At 43.8% G+C, this 10,242-nt stretch overlaps 1 protein-coding gene across 14 annotated transcripts in view; it reads left to right on the top strand.

The window, feature by feature from the left end:
* The window catches only part of NEDD4L (NEDD4 like E3 ubiquitin protein ligase), a 369,323-nt gene that overhangs the window by 184,805 nt on the left and 174,276 nt on the right, over nucleotides 1-10,242 (top strand). The gene's annotated exons all lie outside the window — the stretch shown is intronic.

Genomic DNA, 10,242 nt, shown 5'->3' with positions numbered 1-10,242 from the left:
CAAATCTGAGTTATTTTTTAGTACTTATTTCATAGCTACTCTTTAATATTTATTCTTTAATACTTATTTCACATTGAAGAGTACTTTACACATGTTTGAATGAGATATTGCCAGTGAAAGAAACAAAAGGAAACAAATAACTCTGTAAGGGAAGAGGGATTTTAAAGTACGTTTGTGCTGGCCCCAGGCTGGTGAGTTTCATTAGTGTAATGACCAGGAAGAGAAGGAATGGCCACAGTGGTGGGTGCTGACCTTTTTTTTTTTTTTTTACTTTTTTTAATGTCTGTAAGGAGCACAAGTTGAACTTTAATTCTTGTGGGAATCTAGTAAGATGATGGTGAAGTCAAGAAGAGAGGAAGAAGAAATGCTTTTTATTTAGTTAAGAGGAAGTAAACATCTGTACTAGTTACAGATGTTATGCCTTAACCTTTTTCATTCCTATCATTTTTATGAAAATTTATTGCAACTAAGTGTTGATTTAAAACAACACGTTTGGGACATTTTCTTATCACTGTGGAATATAATGAAAAGATATAAAATGAAGGCAGGTATGAAATTATATGAATTCTGCTACTTGAGTATAGAAGTTTTATTCCAAAGTGGTTTGTTTGGTGGGTGTGGTGATGGTGGGGGGCCTCTATGTACTTATTAAGGCAAGTGATGGGACAGGAGCTTTTGTGGTCTGACGGTTCTGTTGGGATGGGAGGCTTGTTTGGGATTTTTATGTTTCATTCCAGGCAATGTTTTTTTTTGTTTGTTTTGTTTTGTTTTTGCCTGTACTTCTTAGGGTTTTACCAAGTCAATTTTCATGTGAAGCCATTTTCATATTGTTTCTTTCAACTTGATGGAAATCTTTTCCTTTTTATGTGCTTTGAGTTAAGTATGATGTAATGTGCTAGTAACATAGACGGGGCTTTCCTTTCTACAGGTGGGCTTGACGTGAGCCTGCCACTCACTCACCTTGAATCACGGAGGTTTCAGAGGCTGTTGGCCTTCAGGGCATGGCAGAAGCACGTGTTCTCAGCTGTTTTCTGAGTCTATCTTGACTGCCTTCCCAGTGGCCCAGATTTCCCCAGGGGTCACTCAACATACCCTCATCTACAGTAAATATTTGTGCTTCCTCTGTACCTGGCCTGGTTTTCTCAGTACCCAGGAGCACAGGTGGGCAGTGGGATGTGGGCAGGTGGTACCCAGATGCCCTCCCACAGGGGTCACAGGGAGCACCTGGGCACTTCCTGCCGAGACCCCCCTGCCCTTCAGACTAAGTGGAAACAGAGATCCGGGAGTCCAGTGGACTCTGGAGTTTCATAGAATACATGGAAAATGCACCGCTTTCAGTGATGTAAGCTGTCTTGTTCACTTCACTATTACTCATCTGGCCTGCAGCAGGCAAGAGGATCACATGCAATTATAAACAGCCTCCTCTGACTAAGGCCAGTGACTGGAAACCCTGTCATGTTATCAGAAGTCATTTGGTCATAGATTCTTGGGCAGAAGCCATTGAAAGTCCTGGGGGTGTGATCTTTGAGCCTTTGCCAATGCTAGGGTTTGACCCCTTTTAGCTCAATTAACTGGATCCAGGAGTTTATTCTGGCCAAGATCTGCCATGCTAAGTTGACAGGCTTGAGACTGGAAGGAAGTGTCTAACTTCATTAGAGGAAATGGTATGGCAGGCTTTAAGGCATTTTGATACACTTCACTTTTTCTCTCTTGCCCTGTTTTGTTGAGGTTTTCAGGGCTGTAATTGTACCTGAGGTTAATCAATGAGCGATCTATCTGAAAGGAATTTGTTCTCTTTGGACACTGTCCTGTATGGTATTATATTTGTGTAACTATTTAGTTTAACTCATTCAAAAGGCTATTTAAGTCACTTGCTCTGTTCATTACTTGAAAACAAGTTGTCTTCTCTTTATTCTTTTAGTCAGTTACCAAATATGTCTTAAGTGTCTCTTGTGCTAGACATTGAGGGGCACTTCCTTCTCCCTTTCACTTGTCTGTTTTTGTTGAGCTACATTTTTCCTTAAGGCTGATTGTTCGTTTCCTCTTGCTTTTGTTTTCATTTGATTTGTTTATTTATATTTAAATATGTACTTTAACAGTCTTGAAGCATTGGACTGAATGAGGATGGTGATCAGATTGGGAAAATGCCCCTTAATTTTGGTTTAAAAAATTAATTTTCATTAAATTATTTATGTATTGATAGGGGCCACCCACTCCAGGTGAGTGGTTTCACTGTGTGTATGGCAGAGGAATGCTCTGTGTCTGGAAAAAACAAGTAACTTACCTTGAAATATTAGGAAAGCTGAAGAGTACAAGTGTCAGAGAGAAGGGGGTATTGGCAGGGAAGAGAATGAGAAGACAAGACACAGTCAGGGCCCTGTCACCCATGTGGAACTGCGGGTCCCTGGAGAGATGATGCATTTATCCCTTTTTAGAGATAAAATTTGCCATGAAAATTTGATCTTGAGCATGACACAGAACTGAAAGCTTTGATGACAAAGCCAGCATCTCAGTTTAGCAATAACCAGGTTAGGGGAAAAAAACCCAGAAACTCAGCGGTGAGATTCAGCTCAGCAATGTGGGTGGGGCAACCCACTGTCCCGCTTGGGCGGGGAGCAGCCCCAGCCACTGCATCTGCCGGATCCTAGGTTTTATCTGCTTCACAATTCAATTTCCTTTTTGTTGCGCTTGTGCACATCTATATTTGGCTTTGCTTCTTATTTTTTAAGAGAGGGGAGAAGTGTGGGCAAGGTAAAATGCAGCTTGCAAGCTCCCAAATGGCAAGTGCACCAGTTAGAGTCTAAGTGGCCTCCCAACCTCACGGTGAAATTCATTTATTCAGCAAATATGGACCAAGCCCCTCAGGGACCACTGCTCGAGATACCAGTGCAAATAGAAGAGGCCAAGGGCACATGAGGACCTGAGCCAGTGGCCTGCACAGCCGTCTGTGACCACTTACCTCTCTGCTTGCAGGGAACTTCAGCCTGGTGGAGGAGACCCATAATAGCCAAGTCAACTGATAATAGAATTAGTAGTAGTGTTGGGGGACATAAGGAAATCAGGGTAAGGCCATCAGAATTGCATGGGTGGATCATCTTTTGAAAGACAGCACAGTTTTGTTTTCTTCTGCCATGGTATCTCCTAACATTTTCCAGTGTGTCTATTTTTGGTTAATAGGAAAGTCGTGGCTAACACTTGGTTAGTGGCTAAAAGAAGAAAAAAAAAAAAACAACTTTTAGAAACCTTTAAAAATACCATTCTTGTAGAAAACTATAAACTCTTATGTCTAGAAGGGTAAGTGGTCATTGATCTTGGAGCAGAATGAATGGATATTTCCTGGAAAAAAAAATATATCCACTCATCAAAGACACTCAAATCTCTTCTCATCTAATCAATATTGGAAACTAGGAATATCCACGCCTATGAAATATCCTCAAAGAGAATTAATTATTCTGCCCTCTAAGAGGTATAGCAGTTTAGACAGAGAGAAGTAAAGGCCTGAAATTGCGACTGCACCATTGAGGGCAGAAGTGCCCTTTATCTCCCAGTTTTGTCGTTTGCCAAATGCAGTTGTGTGAGACTAAGTGACCTCCAATAGCAGAGCTCTGTGTTTTCTCCCCCACCCCCAAGTCAAAATTGATTATCGCAACCCATCAAACCAGGCCTGGCAAATGATTTTTTGCAACTATAGGATAAATCCTGAGGGGGAGGGATGAATGTGAACGCATAGGCAGAGCAACACAGTCATGACACGATTCTATTACTTCTTAATTTCTTAAACTTAGCACCACTGAGAATAAAGCTGTCTTTTCTGAACTTTTCTTTTTTTTTTTTTTTTTTTTGAGGCGGAGTCTCGCTCTGTCGCCCAGGCTGGAGTGCAGTGGCGCGATCTCGGCTCACTGCAAGCTCCGCCTCCCGGGTTCCCGCCATTCTCCTGCCTCAGCCTCCCGAGTAGCTGGGACTACAGGCGCCGCCACCACGCCCGGCTAATTTTTTTGTATTTTTTTTTTAGTGGAGACGGGGTTTCATTGTGTTAGCCAGGATGGTCTCGATCTCCTGACCTCGTGATCCGCCCGCCTCGGCCTCCCAAAGTGCTGGGATTACAGGCTTGAGCCACCGCGCCCGGCCTTTTCTGAACTTCTCAAGTGAGCAGGAGCATGAGTTCCTGTGCTGTGCTTGGGGACAGGGAAGGCTTTGGGACCTACTGTGGTCTTAAGTCTGAGCAGTGCTGATAGCCTCGGCTCACCGAGTGCTGGGCGCTGTGCTGGAGGGTGTACAAACCTCGCATCTCATGAGGCCTCACTGCTACAGCTGATAGAGATGACATCCTGTTGTTTTTAGTTGCACATGGCAGAGCTGGAAAACAAACCAGGGTGTGTCAGACTCCAGAGCGCATGCCCTCCGTGATGCTGCTGTGTTACCCTAAGTCAAGTCAACCAAGGCATCCATTTAAAAAAAAAAAAATCTGATCTTTGTCAGATATTCAATTATTATATTTCTGTTAGAGTCTGCCTTTCCAGTGAGCCATAATATATTTCCTTCAAGCGGCTACTCACAGATTTCACAAAATCAGGTGCCTGCCCTGCAGCCTGTATCTGCCTCCACGTCCCCACATCAGTCCTCCTTGCTGTGCTTCTTGTCTCTTTAGTTTTTATCATCTTCTAACACTGTGAACTTTAGTAATTTATTCGGTATTGTTTGCTACCTGTCTCCCCTGGAAGGTAGGGAGTTTTGTCCGTTTTCTTCCCTGGCACATCTCAGATGCCTAAAACAACCATGCCAGACATGTAGTGAGAATTTGTTGAATGAAGAAATAGGAGAAGAGAAGCAGACCGCGGAGCCTTAGGAGGGTCTGTGTAAAGGAGTCTCCAGGCGGTCTTCCTGGGGGTGTCCTGAAGGACCGCGTGATCCTAATTTCGGTCAGTGTGGAGGCTGTGGTTTCTTCTGAGCTGTCAGTATTTGGAGGTGAGTTGTCCGCAGGTCACCTTACCCCACCTTTACGCATTAGTAAGATGGAATTCGCTGGGTGGCTCGTAGGACTGTGCGGTCAGTCTAATTACCAGACGTCTCTGCATGCTCTAAGGGCTGGAGTCTGCTTTCCTTGCTTCTCTTCTAGAAAGAGGTCCACAAGGGATTAGCCTTGTGCAGTTCCACCTGTTGCTCATTGACCCAGTGAGTGTTTTACCCACTGTGGGTTTTTCCTACCTAATTGCCCCTCTGGTTTTCAGTGTTCAACATGCTGCAGTTACATGTTCTGCTGTGGTTTTACTTAGCTTAATCCTTTATTAATTGCCTCTTGTTCAAACTCCCTAAGAGCAGATTATCCTTCTCTTTCAGCTTCTGCTCCATTGCTATTGAACTTCTTTTTTTCAGTCATGACATCAGAAAAATAACCAAGTGAGAGTTTGATGATAATAGCAAGTAAGGCTATTTTATTTCTATCCAATTTACCCCAAATTTAAGCAGTATTACACCTTAAAATAATAGAGCTGGCTCTTGCCCAGCATATGAAAGCTATATGCTTCATGACAGACAGATATTTTCCAGTATCTACTTACCATAAATCTCAAGATTTACCCTACCCCACTCCAGCCATTACCCGCTTTCCCATTTGCCTAACCTGCCCAAGGGCCATCTCAGTGCCCTGTAAAGCAATCTTTGTTGCAGACCCACTGCATGACTGGAATGTGATGCACGCAAGTGACCAAGGCATGGCCCTGTCCACAAGGAGCTTCCAGACCGATAGCAGAAATGGACACAGAAGTAAACAACTGCAGCACTGATAGGCTTCTGCCAACAGGAGTGGAGCTTGAGGGCCAGGAAGCCTTCCCAGAGGCACTGGAGCTTGTTTTAACATGATGTGCATGCCGGGTCAGGGCAGGGCGTTTCTAGCAGAGGAGAAAGCATGCTGTGCTCTGAGAACTAAAAGTCATAGTCGCTCCACTTGGCAACATGTATAAGGCACATGGAAGATGGCACTGGAGGGGCATGCAGGGGCCCGAGCTGGGCAGACCATGTATGCCACAATAGTTTGTTGTAGGTTACAAAGAACCAGTGCAGAGTGGATGAAGCTTAGGCTATTTGGTTAGTAATTTGGCTGCATTGACAAGATATGGAAAACAGGAGATTGGGACTTTCTGTGATTTTTATCCTCAAGGTGCTTAATCAATGAGGTTGGGATGGCCGGAGGGGCCCTCATTTGCTTGCCTGGTGCTCAAGCCTGAGGTCTTGGTCTTTAATAGTCAGGGAGGTGTGTGTGGAGGCAGGGTGTGAGCTCCCTCCAAGGAAAGCTGTTGCGTGAAAAGAGGCCCAGGATGAGCGTTGGGGAGTATCCACATACAACTTGATATTCCTAAGGTCTCAGTTCTTTATGGGAGAGCCCATGCACCCTTCCACACTTGGAATTCTTTGCAAAGTGAGTGGTATTCGAGCTTCTTTAGTCTTGCTACTCCCACCAGCTGTATTGGCATCACCAGGGAGCTTGTTAGAAATGCAGGTTCTTGAGGTGCAGCTCACACCTACCCAATCAGACTATATTTTAACCAGATCCCAGGCAATCCCTGTGCACATGAAGTGCTAGAACACTGCTCTGTGGTGAAACGACTTTGCTAACCATGGAAGAGGGTGATTTTTTTCCCCTTCTCCTTTTGTGTTTTTTTGTAGGACCTATTTACTTTTTAGAATTTTTTCAGAATTATAGACTGCAGAATATATACAGTGTCAATGCATTAGCAATTAATAAGTGATGTTTGGCTAGAATACATAGTTGTCTCCACGCAAATGCCATTTCTTACACTGAGATGGCACATGTCTGGTTAGGGTTTGGGCTCACTTGTGAGGAGCCATGCAGCAGGCAGGCATGCTCCCAGGACGTTGGTTGCTGAGGTCTCAAACTGCTGCCCAGCATAGCGGATGGCACGGTGACAAAGTCTCCCTGTGCACCCTCACATTGCCTGCAGTAATCTATCACACTTTTTGTCCCCTAAAGACCTAGTTTGGGGGGCACTCATGTCTCCGTTTGTGCTGATGCTCGCTGTATCCCCAGGTGGCACTTACTTAATATAATTGTCATTGCTCTTTAATATTATCTCATTCCACATCAGCTGCACAAAAATTTGAGGTTAATTACAACAAATGTTTTCTCAATCATTATTATTGAGAGCTGTTTAATAGTTTATTTGGTGTGTGAAGATTCATATCTAGATTGAGGCTTATACATCTTCATTTAAGGAAAGCTTTTTTGGGCCGGGCGCGGTGGCTCACGCCTGTAATCCCAACATTTTGGGAGGCTGAGGCGGGCGGATCACAAGGTCAGGAGATCAAGACTATCCTGGCCAACATGGTGAAAACCCATCTCTACTAAAAATACAAAAATTAGCTGGGCATGGTGGCGGGCACCTGTAGTCCCAGCTACTCGGGAGGCTGAGGCAAGAGAATTGCTTGAACCCAGGAGGCAGAGGTTGCAGTGAGCCGAGATCGCGCCACCACATTCCAGCCTGGACGACAGAGTGAGACTCTGTCTCAAAAAAAAAAAAAAAAAAAAAAAAAAAAAAAGCTTTTCAGGTTGGAAAAATATCAACAGCAGACATACAAAAGCATGAAAAATGACACTAAGAATGTAAGCAACTGGAAACAAAAATTATAATGGTGCATAGTGAGCTGAAGATTCATTTTTAAATGTGAACTCCACTTTCAATTTGTAAGTGATTACCAACAGCCTCATCAGGGTTTCTGGAATTAAATGTTTTATTATTTTCTCCCAAAGTTAGTCCTCAAACATTAGTATTTCTTGTGTCCTTTTGATTTGAATATTTGTTTTTAACTAAACACAAGGGTATCAGCTCTATAAGTCAGTTAATATGTTTATGCTTTTAGTTAATCAAAAGTGATTCATGATTTCAGTTTTTGGTATCAGGTAATGTTGCAGAAATGAGGTTCACTGTGAAACTTCTTCTTTTTTTTTTAATCATTTTATTGTTTCTTTGAGTGTATGTGAGTGTACACTATGCAAAATGACCCTATGTTTCCTACATTATAGAGAGAGGAAAATGAAACAAGTTCAAGAAAATTTGTGGAAAATAAATTCTGCATCTAGTTATTCATTATCAGGTATGAGATTACAGGCATGAGCCACTGTGCCTGGTGACCTCATTTGAACTCACTTACCTCTGTGAGGACCCTGTTTCCAAAGAAGGTCAATATTCTGAGGTGTCATTGTCAGGTATGAGGTAAACACACTGAGAGTACCACATTTTGGCAACTCAAGACAGGACTATTTTCCAAACATGTAACCCTGGGAAGAAGGTAACCTATCATAGTGTTTGTTAAGAAGTCAAGCAACCAAGAAATGTTAATTGAAGGCCTGTTTTGTACAAGGTTGCATGGAAAAGACACACTAGCGTAAGACACGGACAGTGGCCCTGAGTGATGTGCAGCCGGTTTAGGCGAATTAAGATTTACATACTTGAAAAGGGACAAACAAGTCTGGACATGGTGACTCATACCTGTAATCCCAGCACTGAGGGAGGTGGAGGCAGGAGGATCCCTTGAGGCCAGGAGTTCACAACCAGCCTGGGCAACATGGGAAAACCCCTGTCTCTACAAAAGTTAAAAAAAATTAGCCATGTGTGGCGGCATGGCTATAGTCCCAACTACTCACAGGGGCTGAGGTGGGAGAATCGCTTGAGCCCAGGAGATCAAAGCTGCAGAGATTGCGCCGCTGCACTCCAGCCTGGGTGGCAAAGCGAGACCCTATCTCAAAAAAAAAAAAAGAAAGGAACAAACAACACAGACACAACAGTCCATGGAAAAGGGAGTGGTCTAAGTATTCAGACTGTAGGAATTCAGAAAGTGGAGAGGCTGATTATTATGGGGGTGCTTCATCCTGCAGAGATGAGGGAAAGAAGGTGCTGGCTGCCTAGAGCCTGGGAAGAATCAAAGATTTCCAAGGATATAGGGAAAAAGCGTGAAGGATGAGCAAATAGACACCAGTGCTGAACCCCCTGAAAACTGGGAAGATACTAGATTGACCTATTTGGAAAACCAAACAGATGTGGCTGTTATTGACAAGTGTTTTTTTGTTTTTGTTTTGTTTTGAGACCGAGTCTCGCTCAGTCGCCCAGGCTGGAGTGCCGTGAGTTGATCTTGGCTCCCTGCAACCTCCGCTTCCAGGTTCAAGCAGTTCTCCTACCCCAGCCTCCCAAGTAACTGGGATTACAGGCATGAGCCACCACGCCCAGCTAATTTTTTGTATTTTTAGTAGAGATGGGGCTTCACCATGTTGGCCAGGCTGGTCTCGAACTCCTGAGCTCAGATGATCCACTTGCCTCAGCTTCCCAGGCTGTTGAGATTACAGGCATGAGCCACTGTGCCTGGCCGACAAGTGGTTTAAATTGGATTCTCCATTTCCCGCCTAATAGAAAGTCAGAAGCATAGGGCAAAAGTAAAGGAAGGACCCTGTGTTCTGCTGGTTAAATATTACAGAGGTCTGACTCCATGGCTATTACAGGAGAGGTGCATTTTCTTCTATGTAAAGTCTCTTAATGTGTCCCCTGTGCCTTTACCCCATGATTATTTTGCACATTTTTCTCCAGGGTCACAGGGACCGGGAGAAACGTACACCCATAAAACAATGTCATCTAGAGGCAAAGACTTGCAGTGCTCAAGCATGCGCCCTGTCGAGGTGGGGCAGGGTGTGTAGGAACAACACTCTACTAATTATTACAGAGCCTGCCCTGAGCTCTCTGTAGAAGTCCTTCGATATCCAGTCTAACACACACAGTAACTTAAGAGAGGATTTTTAAAAATCAAAAGGCCCTCAGCTTTGTATTGGATTTAACCCGGCTGAGATCCCTGAGATCCAAATATAATAACATGTCCTTTTTGGATGAATCAGACACAAGGAAAAATCTCCAGTGTGTGTCCAGCTTTAGAGATGTAGTAATGGATTCCAGAGTTCACACTGGTGGGCCAGCCAAGACTTTTCATGCTGATGTGGGCTTCATTCTTTCTATAAACTCCCTTTCTTCTTGACAGTGTGTGGGCCCAGGGGTTCCAAACATGGGTACCTGCCGTACATTGATCTGTGTAACTGGGGAAAATACACATCCTGTGGCACCCATGTGTCAGGATATAGGGGCATCACCGTAATATAGCCCTTTTTCTCTGGATTACAGTTTTTTCTTTCTGTGATCACACAATTGTTTTATCCTCGCTTAAAAATTTCATTTTAAGAAGCCTTTG

The sequence above is a fragment of the Macaca thibetana genome, chromosome 18 (genome assembly GCF_024542745.1).
Source record: "Macaca thibetana thibetana isolate TM-01 chromosome 18, ASM2454274v1, whole genome shotgun sequence".
Classification (NCBI taxonomy): domain Eukaryota; kingdom Metazoa; phylum Chordata; class Mammalia; order Primates; family Cercopithecidae; genus Macaca; species Macaca thibetana.
The sequence above is the reverse complement of the archived record's forward strand: the minus strand, read 5'-3'. Positions and strand labels throughout refer to the sequence as shown.